General features: G+C 36.3%; 1 long non-coding RNA gene across 4 annotated transcripts in view; it reads right to left on the reverse strand.

Moving 5' to 3' along the window:
- The window catches only part of LOC132666791 (uncharacterized), a 115667-nt gene that overhangs the window by 28916 nt on the left and 69358 nt on the right, over positions 1-17393 (reverse strand). For all 4 annotated transcript variants that reach the window (XR_009604844.3, XR_009604843.3, XR_013555531.2 and 1 more), the window contains exon 2: positions 10891-10970. This is a non-coding gene — a long non-coding RNA (uncharacterized LOC132666791). The remainder of the gene's footprint in view (positions 1-10890; positions 10971-17393) is intronic.

Genomic DNA, 17393 nt, shown 5'->3' on the forward strand with positions numbered 1-17393 from the left:
CCAGCAAGGCTGTCATTCAAAATAGAAGGAGAGATAAAAAGTTTCCCAGACAAACAAAAGTTAAAGGAGTTTGTGACCACTAAACCAGCCCTGCAAGAAATTTTAAGGGGTACTCTCTGAGGGGAGAAAAGATGAAAGTGTATATATATATATCTGAAAAAAAAAAAAAATATATATATATATACCAAAAGCAACAAAATATTAGAAAGGACCAGAGAACACCTGAAACTCCAACTCTACAAGCATCATAATGGCAATAAATTCATATCTTTCAGCACTCACTCTAAACGTCAATGGACTTAATGCTCCAATCAAAAGACATAGGGTAACAGAATAGATAAGAAAACAAGACCCATCTATATGCTGTTTACAAGAGACCCACTTTAGACCTAAAGACACCTACAGATTGAAAATAAGGGGATGGAGAACCATCTATCATGCTAATGGTCAACAAAAGGAAGCCGGAGTAGCCATACTTATATCAGACAATCTAGACTTTAAAATAAAGACTGTATCAAGAGATAAAGAAGGGCATTATATCATAATCAAGGCGTCTATAGACCAAGAAGACCTAACAATTGTAAACATTTATGCTCCAAATGTGGGAGAACCCAAACATATAAATCAATTAATCACAAACATAAACTCATCAATAGTAATACCATAATAGTAGGAGACTTCAACACCCCACTCACAGCAATGGACAGATCATCTGATCAAAAAATCAACAAGGAAACAAAGGCTTTGAATGACACATTGGACCAGATGGACTTAACAGATATATTCAGAACATTTCATTCTAAAGCAGCAGAATATACATTCTTCTCCAGTGCACATGGAACGTTCTCCAGAATAGACCATATACTGGGACACAAATCAGCCCTAAGTAAGTACAAAAAGATTGAGATCATACTGTGCATATTTTCAGACCACAACGCTATGAAACTCGAAATCAACCACAAGAAAAAATTTGGAAAGGTAACAAACACTTGGAGACTGAAGAACATCCTACTAAAGAATGAATGGGCTAACCAAGCAGTTAAAGACAAAATTAAAAAGTATATGGAAGTCAATGAAACTGATAGCACCACAACCCAAAACCTCTGGGATACAGCAAAGGCAGTCATAAGAGGAAAGTATACAGCAATCCGGGCCTTCCTAAAGAAGGAAGAAAGATCTCATATACAGAACCTAACCTTACACCTTAAGGATCTGGAAAAAGAACAGCAAATAAAACTCAAAACCAGCAGAAGACAAGAAATAATAAAGATTAGAGCAGAAATTAATGCTGTCAAAACCAAAAAAAACAGTAGAACAGATCAATGAAACCAGAAGCTGGTTCTTTGAAAGAATTGATGAAATTGATAAACCACCAGCCAGTTTGATCAAGAAGAAAAAGGAAAGGACACAAATAAGTAAAATCAAGAATGAAAGAGGAAACATCACAACCAACACAACAGAAATAAAAACAATAATAAGAGAATATTATGAGCAATTATATGCCAATAAAGTGGGCAATCTGGAAAAAATGAACAAACTCCTAGAAACATGTACACTACCAAAACTGAAACAGGAAGAAATAGAAAATTTGAACAGACCCATAATCAGTAAGGTAATCGAATTAGTAATCAAAACTCTGCCGAAAAATAAGGGTCCAGGTCCAGATGGCTTTCCAGGGGAATTCTACCAAACATTTAAGGAAGAGTTAACACCTATTCTCTTGAAACTGTTCCAAAAAATAGAAATGGAAAGAAAACTTCCAAACTCTTTCTATGAAGCCAGCATTACCTTGATTGCAAAACCAGACAGAGACCCCACTAAAAAGGAGAACTATCGACCAATTTCCCTAATGAACATGGATGCAAAAATCCTCAACAAGATATTAGCCAACTGGATCCAACAATACTTAAAAAAAATTATTCCCCACGAACAAGTGGAATTTATACCTGGGATGCAGGGCTGGTTCAGTATCCGCAAAACAATTAACAGGATTCATCACATCAATAAAAGAAAGGGCAAGAACCATATGATCCTCTCAATAGATGCAGAGAAAGCATTTGACAAAATACAGAAAAAAAAAAAAAACTCAAGAAAGTGGGGATAAAAGGATCATACCTTGAGATCATAAAAGCCATATATGAACGACCCAATGCCAATATCATCCTCAATGGGGAAAAACTGAGAGCTTTCTCCCTAAGGTCAGGAACAAGACAGGGATGTCCACTCTCGCCCTGTTATTCAACATAGTATTGGAAGTCTTAGTCTCTGCAATCAGACAACACAAAGAAATAAAAGTCATCCAAATTGGCCAGGAGGAGGTCAAACTTTCACTCTTCGAAGATGACATGACACTCCATATGAAAAACCCAAAATATTCCACCAAAAAACTGCTAGAACTGATTCATGAATTCAGCAAAGTTGCAGGATATAAAATCAATGCACAGAAATCGGTTGCATTCCTATACACCAACAATGAAGCGACAGAAAGAGAAATCAAAGAATCAATTCCATTTACAGTTGCACAAAAAACTATAAAGTACCTAGGAATAAATCTAACCAAAGAGGTGAAAAATCTATATACTGAAAACTATAGAAAGCTTATGAAAGAAATAGAAGAAGACACAAAGAAATGGAAAAAGATTCCATGCTCCTGGATAGGAAGAAGAAATATTGTTAAAATGTTGATACTACCCAAAGCAATCTACATATTCAACGCAATCCTTATCAAAGTAATACCAGCATTCTTCACAAAGCTAGAACAAATAATCCTAAAATTTGTATGGAACCAGAAAAGACCCTGAATAGCCAAAGCAATCTTGAAAAAGAAAACCAAAGCAGGAGGCACCACAGTCCCAGACTTCAAGCTATACTATAAAGCTGTAATCATCAAGACAGTATGGTACTGGCACAAGAACACTCAGATCAATGGAACAGAATAGAGAATCCAGAAATGGGTCCACAAACGTATGGCCAACTAATCCTTGACAAAGCAGGAAAGAATATCCAATGGAATAAAGACAGTTTCTTCAGCAAGTGGTGCTGGGAAAACTAGACACTGACATGCAGAAGAATGAACCTGGACCACTTTCTTACACCATACACAAAAATAAACTCAAAATGGATGAAAGACCTAAATGTAAGACAGGAAGCCATCAAAATCCTCGAGGAGAAAGCAGGCAAAAACATCTTTGATCTTGGCCACAGCAACTTCTTACTCAACACATCTCTGGAGGCAAGGGAAACAAAAGCAAAAATGAACTACTGAGACCTCATCAAAATAAAAAGCTTCTGCACAGCGAAGGAAACCATCAGGAAAAATAGAAGGCAACCAACAGAATGGGAGAAGATATTTGCAAATGACATATCAGATAAAGGGTTAGTATCCCAAATCTACAAAGAACTTATCAAACTCAACACCCAAAAAACAAATAATCCAGTGAAGAAATAGGCAAAAGACATGAATAGACACTTCTCCAAAGAAGACATCCAGATGGCCAGCTGACACATGAAACAATGCTCAACATCACTCATCATCAGGTAAATACAAATCAAAAACAAACTGAGATACCATCTCACGCCTGTCAGAATGGCTAAAGTTAACAATTGATGCAACGGCAGATCTTGGTGAGGATGCAGAGAAAGAGGAACCTTTTGCACTGCTGGTGGGAATGCAAACTGATGCAGCCACTCTGGAAAACAGTATGGAGGTTTCTCAAAAAATTAAACATAGAATTACCCTACAACCCAGCAATTGCACTACTAGGTATTTACCCGAAGGATTCAGGTGTATTGTTTTGAAAGGGCACATGCACCCTAATGTTTATAGCAATGCTATCAATGATAGCCAAAGTATGGAAAAAGCCCAAATGTCCATCGACAGATGAATGAATAAAGAAGATGTGGTATATATACACAATGGAGTATTACTCGGCAATCAAAAAGAATGAAATCTTGCCATTTGCAACTATGTGGATGGAACTTGAGGGTATTTTGCTAAACAAAATTAGTCAGTCAGAGAAAGACAAAAATCATATGACTCCACTCATATGAGGACTTTAAGACACAAAACAGATGAACATAAGGAAAAGGAAACAAAAATAATATAAAAACTGGGAGGAGGACAAAACAGAAGAGACTCATAAATATGGAGAACAAACTGAGGGTTGCTGGAGGGGTTGTGGGAACGGGGGGATGGGCTACATGGGTAAGGGGCATTAAGGAATCTACTCCTGAAATAATTGCTTCACTATAGGCTAACTAATTTGGATGTAAATTTTTAAAAATAAAAAATAAAGTTAAAAAAAAAAGAAGACATCCAGATGGCCAATAGGCACATGAAAAGATGTTCAATGTCACTCCTCATCAGGAAAATACAAATCAAAACCACACTCAGATATCACCTCACGCCAGTCAGAGTGGCTAAAATGAACAAATCAGGAGACTATAGATGCTGGAGTGGATGTGGAGAAATGGGAACCCTCTTGCACTGTTGGTGGGAATGCAAACAGGTGCAGCCGCTCTGGGAAACAGTGTGGAGGTTTTATTTAATATTTTAATATTAATATTTATTTATTAAATATTAATAAATAAATAAATAATTTATATATTATATATTATATATAATAATATATTATATTATTAATATATAAATAAATAATATTATATATTATATATATTTAAATAAATAAATTTATTAAAATTTATTTAATATTTTAAAAAATTAAAAATAGATCTACCCTATGACCCAGTAATAGCACTGCTATTTATGCAAGGGATACAGGAGTGCTAATGCATAGGGGCACTTGTACCCCAATGTTTATAGCAGCACTTTCAACAATAGCCAAATTATGGAAAGAGACTAAATTTCCATCAACTGATGAATGGATAAAGAAGTTATGGTTTATATATACAATGGAATACTACTTGGCAATGAGAAAGAAAGAAATATGGCCTTTTGTAGCAACGTGGATGGAACTGGAGAGTGTTATGCTAAGTGAAATAAGTCATACAGAGAAAGACAGATACCATATGTTTTCACTCCTATGTGAATCTTGAGAAACTTTACAGAAGACCATGGGGGAGGAGAAGGGGAAAAAAGTTAGAGAGGGAGGTAGCCAAACCATAAGAGACTCTTAAAGACTGAGAATAAACTGAGGGTTGATGGGGGGTGGGAGGGAGGGGAAAGTGAGTGATGGGCATTGAGGAGGGCACCTGTTGGGATGAGCACTGGGTGTTGTATGGAAACCAATATGACAATAAATTTCATATCAAAAAAAAAAAAGCAATAGCATTATGGGTTATTCTTCTGGACCTTCCAATACTTTCCTTACAAACACTACTTTGAGAATTAGGGCAAAAGGATAAAATAAAAAACAAAATCCAATGATTCACTTTCCAGAATCCTCCCACTTATATAACTACTTAATTACATGTGTGTGTTTCTAGTGTGTATGCCTGTGTAGGCATGTGGGTGTGTGTATATGCATGTGTGCCCATGAATATGTGTGTGTCTTCCTGAGCCATCACCTGAGACTGATCCCAGAATAATGCTCAGTAGATCTGGAGAAAGGCAACCTTCTTCCGCTTGAACATACTTTCTTGGATTCTATTAAACTGGCTGAAATAACCTGTCTATAGCCATTCCAGACTCATTTCTAATTCCCACATACCTAGTTGATTTTTGACAGACTATATCTCTCACAAACATTCCCAGCAAAGTATAGAATGGTTTTCTCCTTCACTTTATAGTGTAAATAAGAAAATAAATCACCTCTGACCTCCAAGTTCTCAATTCAGAGGCAAAGAACTCAAGATGATTATGCAGCAAAAAAATTAAGCCACTTCACTGTCCTGACATCTAATCATACCAGGCTGACTGCACAGTTTTTCAGAGAGTCATTTTTCAATTGCCTGTTTTATATTATAGGGTTAAGATGGAGAAAGAAAGCTGACAGTAAATTAAAAGTAGAAATTTTAAAGTATTCAGAAAAAAATCCCCCAGTAATGATAAAGTTTAATGATTAAATATTTATGACTGCAACATATTCAGCAAAGAGATATATGCTAAAAAGATAAGAGTTTGTAACAGAAAATCATATATTGTGAGAAATCTCTTTTTCCAGCAGTATGGCAGACTGGATACCCTGAATAACTCACCCAAATAAAATAACTCATATAGTGGGTAAGAAATCTTTTAAAAATCCTTTTTGAACAGGAAGCATGTGTAAAGTACATGCCAGTCTCCAAAGTCAAGTGAAACCAGGAACTCAGAGTGCCAAAGCCTGGAAAGTTTTGGCAAAACCTGGAATCTTTGAGCTCGTGGTTTAAGGACTACACCAGATACAGGGGGCAGAAGGTAAAGTCTAGAGCACACCCCAGATAGAGACTGAAATGGAGATTCTCATAAAAAGCTCAGACTCACAGTGAAAGCCCCCCTGTGCAGAAAGGCACAGCAGGGAAACTGACTCTCAATCCTAGGGTTAGAAGGAGCAAAATTAAAGTAACCCCCTGGGAATTCATAACCACAAATGGGACTTCATGTGGATTTGGGTTTCTGTTACCTATGCAGTCTGAAAAACCTCAAAAAGAAAAGTTAACCTGAGGTGGTCATTGGTTGGTATTGTTCAATGGTGATTGGCAAGAAAAATCCAAGGCTTCAACTTCGACCCAGGCCTCAAAGAATCTCCACAGACAAATTTCTAATAAAAATGAACAGTTCTGGGGTGCCTGGGTGGCTCAGTTGCTTAAACATCTGACTCTTGGTCTCAGCTCAGGTTTTGATCTCACGGTTCGTGGGTTCAAACCCTGTGTCAGGCTCTGTACTGACAGCTCAGAGCCTGGAGCCTGCTTTGGATTCTGTGTCTCCCTCTCTCTCTGACTCTCCCCTGCTCACACTCTGTCTGTCTCCCTCAAAAATAAATAAACATTAAAAATTTTTTTAAAAAGGAGACCTTAAAAGGAAGTCAAAGATGTCAACAAATAAATAACAATTTGACTGACTGCTCACCTCTCATAGCCACAATGGAAATTAGAAGATAATAGAATAAATATTTTCAATAAGCTGAAAGAAAATAATTACCAATAAAGAATTCTATAACCAGAAAGACTAACTTTCAAAGAAGAGGGAAAACAAATTATTGCAACAAACAAAAATTAAAGGTTTGTCACACAAACATTCTCAGTAAATTAAATTCTAAAGGATGTACTTCAGGTAGAATAAATGTGATCACAGATAGAAGGTCTAAAATCCAGGGAGGAGGGGCGCCTGGGTGGCTCAGTCGGTTAGGCTGCCGACTTTGGCTCAGGTCACTATCTCACAGTCCGTGAGTTCGAGCCCCGCATCGGGCTCTGTGCTGACAGCTCAGAGTCTGGAGCCTGTTTCAGATTCTGTGTCTCCTTCTCTCTGACCCTCCCCCGTTCATGCTCTGTCTCTCTCTGTCTCAAAAATAAATAAACGTTAAAAAAATTTAAAATAAAAAAATAAAAATAAAATCCAGGGAGGAATCGTGAGTAAAGATTCTTGTGAACATGTAGGTAAATTCAAACAAACATTGACTGTCACACAATAATTATAAAAAGTTGGAAAATAGGCTAAAAGTAAAATACTAGAAAACTAGTATAAGATTTGGTATGGAGGTGATTAGGATTAATGCCTTTCAAGGTCACTATATTATTGAAAAGAAGGGTAAATAATGTACAAATACAAATACTTGAAAATCAAGTATGGAAAACAATAAATCAAATAAACACAAACAAAAAATCTGAGTGATTATATCAATATAACAAAATACACACTTTCAGGCAAAAGACATTACTAGCAACACAGAATGTCATTTGAAAATGACAATTAACCATAATTCTAAATTTGTATGCTGTTAATATGCTGTTAATAACACAACCAGCCTCAAAGTATATGAAGTAGAAAATGATAGATTTACAAAGAGAAACTGACAAGTCCACATTTATAGTTGGAAATTTTACTTTTCTCTTAGTACTTGGTAAATTAAGGAAACAAACAATACAGTCAGAAAAGATATACAGTACTGGAACAGCACAATAAATAATGTCCATTGTTCAAATGGACAACACATAATATTCAAATACACATGAACCATGTATGAAAGTTTATCACATGTTTGACTTCAATGCATTTTAAAGAATTGGTATTAGGGGCATCTGGGTAGCTCAGTGGGTTAAACGTCCAACTCTTGATTTTAGCTCAGGTCATGATCTCACTATTTGTGAGCTCAAAACCCACATCAGGGTTTGCCCTGACAGTGCAGAGCCTTCTTGGGATTCTCTCCCTCTGGCCCTCCCCTGTCTCCCTGTCTGTCTGTCTGTCTCTCTCTCTCTCTCTCCCTCTCCCTTTCCCCCAAAATAAATAAATAAACTAAAAAAAGTTAAATAAAAAAGGATTGTGTCATACAGCCCAAATTTGATGACCATAATGTACTTAAATTATAAATGAATGATATAAACTAGACACAATTACATGCTATTTACAAAACTGGAAACAAAAGGATAAAAAATATATACCATGAAAACACTAACCAAAGGGAAGCTGGAGAGGTTACGTTGATATTAGAAAAAGTAATACTTAGGGCAAGAAGAATTACTAGATAAAGAGGGACATTTCATAATGATAAAAAGATAAATTCAATGGGACAACACAGAAATCATAAAGTAATATACATCTAACATTTAGCTTCAAAATATAAAAAGCAAAGACAGAGATAAAAAGAAAAATAGATTTTCTTTTCCAATCATAATTGAGAATTGTTTTCATGAGTATACAGTTTAATGGATTTACACACAGAACACACCCACTTGAACAAAAAGAACATTATACCACAGAAGCTCCCATAAAACCCCCTCCCAGCCAACGCTCCCTCCCTTGACTTTTTTTAATAGATATTATTTCTCAGAGAAGTTTTAGATTCACAGCAAAATTGAAGGGAAGGTACAGAGATTTCCAACAGACCCCCTTGCCCCACACATTCATAACACATTCATTATCAAAATCCTCCTCCCCTCCACAGAGTGATACATTTGTTACAGTCAATAAACCTTAATTAATGCATCATTATCACCTAAAGCCCATAATTAACTTAACTAAGAATTCACTCTTGGTTCACATTCTGCATGTTTGGACAAATGTATAATGGCATGCATCCACCATTATAGTATCATACAGGAGAGTTTCACTGTCCTCAAAATCCTCTCTGCTGCATCCATTTATCCCTCCCTCCCCTCTAACTCCTAGAAACCACTGCTCCATTGTCTGTTTTTGTTTGTTTTTACTATCTCCATTGTTTTGCCTTTCCCAGAATGTCATATATTTGAGATCATATAGTATACAGCCTTTTCAGATTGGTTTCCTTCACTTAGTAATACACATTTAAGTTTCCTTCATGTTTTTTCATGGCTCAATAGCTCATTTCTTTTTAGCACTGAATAATATTCCGTTGTCTAGATGTACCACAATTTATTCATTCACATACTAAAGGACATCTTTATTGCTTCAAAGTTTTGTAAATTTTAAATAAAGGTGCTATAAACATCAATGTGCAGGTATTTGGGTAGAATAATTAGGGATTTTAATACTATCAGTGCCTGATAGACCAAATGAGTAAAAATGTCAGCAAGAATATAGTAAATTTAAACAATACAATTAACCAAGTTGATCAAATTGACTCATGTGGTACACAAAATTCAACAACTATAGACTATGGATTCTTTTCAAGAGCACATGAGGCATTGATCAAGATGGACTGCATGCCAGGCCATAAAGCAAGTCTCAACAAATTTCAAAGGATTAAAACCACACAAAATATGAAATTTAACTAGAAATGAAGTTTTTTTAAAGGTCATTAGAAAATACCCAGAAATGACAAGAGATCATAATACATATATCTTTGTTGGGTACCAGCTATTTTGTTCCATGTTTTGTTAGCATCTCCATAACTTCCTGCAGGTCAGGAGGTGATCCTGCATCAGACCACAGTGGCAGTTCAACCCCAAGTCTCTGCACTCCAAATGAAGCACCAGAGGAAAAAAAAAAATGTCAGTTAGAAGAGTTCTGTATTAGGTATAAATGGTTAGGGCCTTATCCCACCATCTATTTTAATCACTGGCTGAGAACTACCCTAAGAATAGCATGTACTGTTACCACTGCTTTGCTCAGACATTGGCCAGGAGGTTTCTCCAAGAAGACCATGACCTTGGCTTAAAAACCAAAGTAGACCCTGAGGGAGATAACAGCTGGCAGCTATCTGAGGACCATACTCAGAGCGACTGGGCATGTTCTTTGTTGAAGGATTATCCAAGTCACAACCTCCATGTGTGCCACAGCTTATGGAAAAGAAGAAAGATTGAAAACCAAGCATGCAAATGTCCATAAAAGATGCTAGAAGAATATTGGAAAGTAAACACAAATAAAATAAAGGGAAGAAATGATAAAGATAAGAGCAAGAAGCAATGAAATAGAAAGCAGATGAGCAAGGGAGAAAATTCACAAAGTCAAAAGTAAGTTCTTTGGAAAAATTTAATAAAATTGATGGCTCCTAGCAAGACTTATCGAGAAAAAGAGAAAAAGATAAAGAGAATATAAACTGTGAGTATCAAAATTCAATATATACTAAAAATTTAATAAAAGGATATTATGAAAAATTTTATGCCAATACATTTGACCACTTACATGAAATGGACAGATTCCCTGAAAAGCACAACTTACTGAAACAGCCACACACACATACACAAAAGAAAATTTAAGTGGTCCTATATATGTCAAAGTAATTGAATCTATAGTTTAAAACCTATCCACAAAGAAAACTCTAGTCTCAGATGGTATCACTGGTAAATTCTTCCACATGTTTAAGGAAGATATCATACCTCTCTTATACACACTCTACAGAGAACAGGGGATGAAGCACCACTTTCCAACTTGTTTCATGAGGCCCTTGGAACATGATCTGTCAAAGATATTACAAGAAAGAAAATTATAGGCTGATTTCTGTCAGACTAAGGTGTAAAAATTCAAAACAAAACAACAAATCAAATCCAGCAAGTGTGGTTTATCCCAGGAACATAAGATTGATTTATAGCATTCAAAATCAACCCATACGATTCACCACATTAACAGAATAAAGGATAGATATATAATAAACTTTGTAGATTCAATAAAAGTATTTGATAAAGTTCCATACTCATTCATAATTTAAAAAAAAAAAAACCCTCAGTGGACTAGAACTAGAAGGGCACTTCCTTAATATGATAAAGGGATGACCCAAAAACCTTCTGCAAACAATATACATGAAGTCAAAATATCAAACACTTGCCCCTGACTTTCAGACTGAACCAGACAAGGATGTTCACAATTGTCACTTCTGTCAACTTTGTGCTCGTGGCTAGTCTCTGTAATGTGGCTAGAAAAATAAATTATAGATAGAAAGTTTCCAGAGAAAAACGTAAAACTATTATTTGAAAATCTTGTTTGTCTACATAAAATATTCAAAATAATCTACACACTCACAATAATGGGTGAATTTAGCAAGGTTATTAGACACATGATTAATATACAAAAATCAAATAATTTAGGAAGTACTGTCGTATATTCTAAAAGTTGGCTTAAAGTCTTCCTACCCTTGGCAATGTATTTTCTCTATTCAGGTGATCTTCTTAGCATAAATGGCAGAAAAAATGGCTACAGCAACTTCCATATTCCTTGAAGGAGGGGGAGGAGTGCTCCCAAAAGTGGGAGCAGTCTTTTGGTTAGGGGAACAAATCTTCAGAGGGCTGTTGGGTATTAAAGGTAAGACTCAAGGTATTGGTTAAAATGGGGAGGTCCAGTAAAATGAACTAAAGTTTTCTTTATGGTAATATAAAAGGCTAGTTCCGGTGAGGTGGAGTAAGATCTAATTTTAATTGGTTTTCAGCTCTCTTTGGAAAAGGGGGAAAAAAACATAATAGAAATGACCCTGGCTGGGAAAAGTAGACTCCACATATATGGTGAGACACAGGGCCTGAGGGGAGAGTATTCTGAGTTATTTCCAATTCTGTAGCTTATTTATGTTCCATTCTCCTCCAATGGTTTCAGCCAACCTTTAGTAACTACTAAATTAGTCAGATTTATTTTAGCATTTTCTTGGGAAATAAAGGAAGGTGTGATCATGCAGGCAGTTCAGCTGGGCCACAGAAAGACAGAAGGCAATAAAGAGGTATAGGGAGGAAACCAGGGAGAAAGCCAGTTCAACAGCCAGAAGTGGTCTAGAACAAGCTGATAACTGGGGTTGGCAGTTGATCCACACTCTCTGGGAATACTCAGAAATGTTTAGGAGGAGGCTAGACTTACTAGAGCCAAATATGGGCTATAGATTTAAGTTATTTTGTTTGGATACCAAAAAATGGTGACTCCCCCTGTTATTTGTAAAATTGAGGACCTTCAGGTTATGCTTAATGACAGTATCGATATAATAAATAACATATGTGTGAAAATATAACATGACATGGCTTGTAAAGCATTTTCACGTTTTACTATATTATCTGCAAGGTAATTCATTACTGTTTCACTTTCCAAACCTATCCCCATATTTAGAAGAGACAATATTTTTTTTTCTTAAATAATACATTTAATGATATTTAAACAGAACCTAACACCATTTTCAAATACAGCTACACGGTGATTTACTTACAATTATTAAATAATTCATTCTGTCTACAATAAAGCAAACATCTCAGGTCATTTGAAATAAGCTTTTTGTTAAATTGAATTTATACCCAATCTTTCAGGAACATCTTTATTAGAGAGCCTTGGGGATACCCTCTAGTGGCATAGGCCAGATGGTCTTCTGAGTTTCCTCCTCTCAGGGTCTATGGTGTGTGGAAATGGAATAGAGTAAAGACAAGCTCAGAAAGACCTCTGTGCCAAAAGAGAGATACAGCAAATATCCCGCTCACCAGGGCAGACATGGTCACCATGACAGCAATGGAGGTCATGTTTGTGATGAGCAGAGGCATCATTAAATGGCATTTGCTTTATCAGTGAATAACCTCGTCTGGTTTTTCTTCCCCTAAACTGAAGCTAATTGCTCAGTTATCTCTCCCTCAATAAAGTGTTAATCTTCTACATTAACTGCAAAAGCACTTCCAAAGTTTTGCCTGATGCAGCCAGCCCGCAGCCCACAGCAGCAGTGAAGGAAAGAAGCTAGAAGCTCCATATGTGAACAGGAGGTTGGGGCCATCTAAAATTTTTTCTAGGATGAGGCTAGAGTCAAAGTATAATTTTTTTAAGTTAAAAACATGATTCTCATACAAGTATTGAATGAACACACTTCAAAAATTTGCTTTACTGATTTATGAAGGAACTAGCAGAATTGTAAAGCTGGTAGAAAGTGAATCCGAGACATTGAACAAATGAATACAGGCATTGAAGGAAATAATGCTGTAATCAGATTGTTAAGTTAGATATAAAACAGGTTACTAGGGCAATAAAACCATAATGTTTGTCACTATCTTTTCTAAATGAGAAAAATCATGTGCATCTCTACTGGACAAAAATCACTTCCACCTTATAAATCTACAGGTTAACATCTGATTTCACAGAATCTGAGCCCTCAGCGATTGTAAATAGTAAGTGAAACAAAGGTCCCACTCCCCTTGAGTATGACGACAAAGGGACATGGTCATCCTTTTATTTTCTATCCAAGTTTGGGGTATTTTTTCCTCAACACTTAGAATTCATAACTGAATAAAATAAACCTTAAGCACATGGTTGTAAGAATGTAGCCTTTTCAACCTATAAATGGCAACAAGTTTCACTGGGATTTATGTTTTTATTGGTGTGTTTATTTCTTTGATCGCGTATTTATTTTTGCAGCAAGCGGAGACTCCGAGGCTATCCTGCTCTCCCCGGAGGAAACACTCTATTTCATGAAAATATCTGATCTTCTTTCCATTGCCATTTAGGGAGGACAGGGCTTGCCAGGAGTACAAAGTTCAGAACATTCAGACCTCTCCCTAAACTGGACAGCCAAATTAAAAGAACTTGATTATTATGTCCTTAAAAAAAAAAAAATACAGAAACAAACCTTCAGGAAAAGAGATCAGGCCAACTCAGAAGAAAGAAAGAAAGAAAGAAAGAAAGAAAGAAAGAAAGAAAGAAAGAAAGAAAGAAAGAAAGAAAGAAGGAAAGAAGGAAAGAAAGAGAAAGAAAGAAAGAAAGAAAGAAAGAAAGAAAGAAAGAAAGAAAGAAAAAAATACAAAGCTAATTCTTGAAAGGAATAAGTTCATTGGACTTTCTGTAGGAATTCACCTATCTAAATGTACTAGGAAAAGCAGTTAAGAAAATGCAAAAGAGATGCTGGGGTAGCCCTGGGGGTGTGAGCATGCTTCAGTCTTTGTTGCTACAAGAGGGAGGGGGCAGCGACGCGGGAAGTTTCAGGATGTGGCACATGAGGGACGGATCCCCTGCTCAGACTCCAACAGGAAGGGACCACAGACGGATGGAAGGAGATCACAAGCAGGAGAGAACACACCAGGGCAGAAGGCAGCACTTAAATGAATCAGAGAGATAAGGAGTCGCAGCACCGTACAGCCAGTCCCATTAACTAATGAAACAGGGAGCCATAACATCTTATAGAGCTATTTAGAGGGGAGCAGAGGCTACCTAAAATGTTCAGTGACTGCTTGGTGTCCAGGTTGGTTTGGAACTTTAAATCAGAAGCCACAAATGCTAACATGTCGGTATTGGCAGTCACATTGTCTACGTAAGTGTCCATGAGCCCTGTTGGGGCTGGGGAATGACACTCCTTATTCCACTGAAGGTGGGCAGGGGCGTCCCAGGGCCACTCATTGCTGCCATGTGAGAACAATGGCCTCAAGTTGCCAAGTCTTCAGATGGTTTTAAAGCTAGACTCTCAATTCATATGGGCAACCTCCTAGCGTTGACTTTGACGCCATTTTTTTTAAATGTCAGTGAAAGTCAAACAAAGCACATCTGTGAGCCACCACTCTGTGACCTCTGAGTTGGTGGCTGCCTTTCTTCTCATATCCAATATTACCAGTGCTCTATAAAAATCCCTCTTTCAAAGCATCTGATCTCCTTCCCTGGATGCCTCATCCGCAGATTATCTCTTTCTGACTTGCTTCTTTGGATGGAAAACTCTCTGCCAAACTTTTGATTCAGCCTCTCCTAGGATTTCCCTTTCAAATAATTTTTCCTGGCTTCATCCATTGCAGTGTTTTGTCAAGTGATGTTCTACCTTTGTTTGACCTTAATGTCTAGAGAATATACTCAATTTGGGTCTGGCATCCCTAATACCATTTGTATGAACACAGATTCTGAGCTAGAGCATGTGTGTGCCTGTGTGTTTGTATGTGTGTGTGTGTGTGTGTGTGTGTGTGTGTGTGTGTGTGTGGAAAGGGGGGGGGGAGTTAACACTGAATTGAGTTGAGAGAAAGGGATTTGTTCCAACATACAGTTGGGATATGAATAGCATGGAACATTGAGAATTAGAACTTGACAAATTAAGACTATTCCCTTAGCTACACTGGTTAATAATTACTAGCAGTGGCTCTCAACCCTGGCTTCACATTACAATTACTTAGGAAGCCTTTATAACATACAAATGATTGGGCACCACCCCCAGAGATTCTGATGCAATTTGTTTGTATTATGTGATGTGGCACCAGTACTTTCTAAAAGTTCTCCAGTGATCTTAATGTGCAGCAGGGTTACAAACCACTGAGTGAGGAAAAGTCCCAGAGCCTAATGGTTCAGAAGGTGGACTTTAAAACCAGCTTTGAAGTGAGCTGCAGTTCCAATTTTATCACCCAATAGCTATGTGACTTTGGCCAATGTGCCTGGGATGTCTAAGGCTCACTTAGTCATGTAAAACACAGAAACAAATGCCTACTTTATGAAGCTGTGTTAAATGAGGCACTGTTTGTAAAGTGCTTAGCAAGTGTAGAATAAGCAATGGTTATTACTATTATCAGCAGGTGTGAGGGAGACCTGGTATTCTCCATTGGTGGTCATTGGTTATTTAACAATATTTTAAATAATCTTGTTATTTAAAAGGAACATGTTAAACACCCATATTAAAATCCTACTGGAGATTATATATATATATATATATATATATATATATATATATATATATATATGTGTGTGTGTGTGTGTGTGTGTGTGTGTGTGGGTGTGTGTGTGTGTGTGTGTATAAATAATTAGCAAAATGTATTCTCATTCATAATAGTGTTTCAATAAATCATTTTGATGGTGACATAGGGATTGCAGATGAAGAAGTCCTTCAAGGATTGTAATATGTGGACACTTAGAATAGGCTCTTCCCACCCATTATAATCATGTGCAGAGAGGTAATACCAAAAGAAATACATATGGCTATTATGGATATGACAAGATATTGAACCATCCTAGTAATCTAGCAAATTCAAATTAAAATAACAATGAAATCCTTTTGTGGTCTATTAGATTGGCAAAGACTTTTTAATAGCAACATGAAGAAATTTTTAATTTTATGCACTGATAGTAGGATACTAAATTGGTGTTCAATTCTTAGAGAAAAATGTAGTAGTATGTATTTTGGTTCAACAGTTTCACTTCTAGAAATTAATCCTCAAGGACAATAATCAGAGATACATGAAATTTAATATGCAATCATGTTTATCACAGTGCTATTTATTATAATAGCAAAATGGCTGAAAAACAGCTTAAATGCCGATTACAATATAAATAAATGGTAGTGCATCCATATAATGGAATACTAACACTATCATTAAAAATTTATGCTTTCAAAGATTACTAAATGACATAGAAAAACACTTGCCAAAAACTGTAAGTAATGAATACATATCCAACAGAAAAATAAGGGAAAAATCCAAAATGTTAATAGTGATTATCTTTGGGTGGTGGGATTGTGAGCCTTCTCTATTTTTTTTCAAATTTTCTATAATAAACCTGTATTATTTTGATAATAAAAAATATATAAATATATAAAGCCCACAAAATAAAAAACGTCATAAAACTTTTAAATATTACATTGACAAAAGAAAGGAAGGCAAATTAAGCAACTTCTTTGAAAGCATCCTACTTTAATGATGCTTATTTGTGTTCTCCAGACCAATATCACAAGTAATTTCTGTTCCAGAGATCTGGGGACAATGAGAGAATCTCTTGCCAACAACATTGAATTGGTCAGAAAGTAAATCCTTTCCACAAAATATTTTTCCCAAGCAAAGAGAAACAGGTATGAGAATATGGAGGAAATACAATAAAAAGGATGAATGTTTAAGGTGTCATGGGACATCCAAGTAAGGGTGCCAAGTGGCAGCAGAAAATAAAGGACTGAAGCACAAGGGAAAGATTGAGACCAGAGATG

The sequence above is a fragment of the Panthera onca genome, chromosome B2 (genome assembly GCF_046562875.1).
Source record: "Panthera onca isolate mPanOnc1 chromosome B2, mPanOnc1 haplotype 2, whole genome shotgun sequence".
Lineage (NCBI taxonomy): Eukaryota > Metazoa > Chordata > Mammalia > Carnivora > Felidae > Panthera > Panthera onca.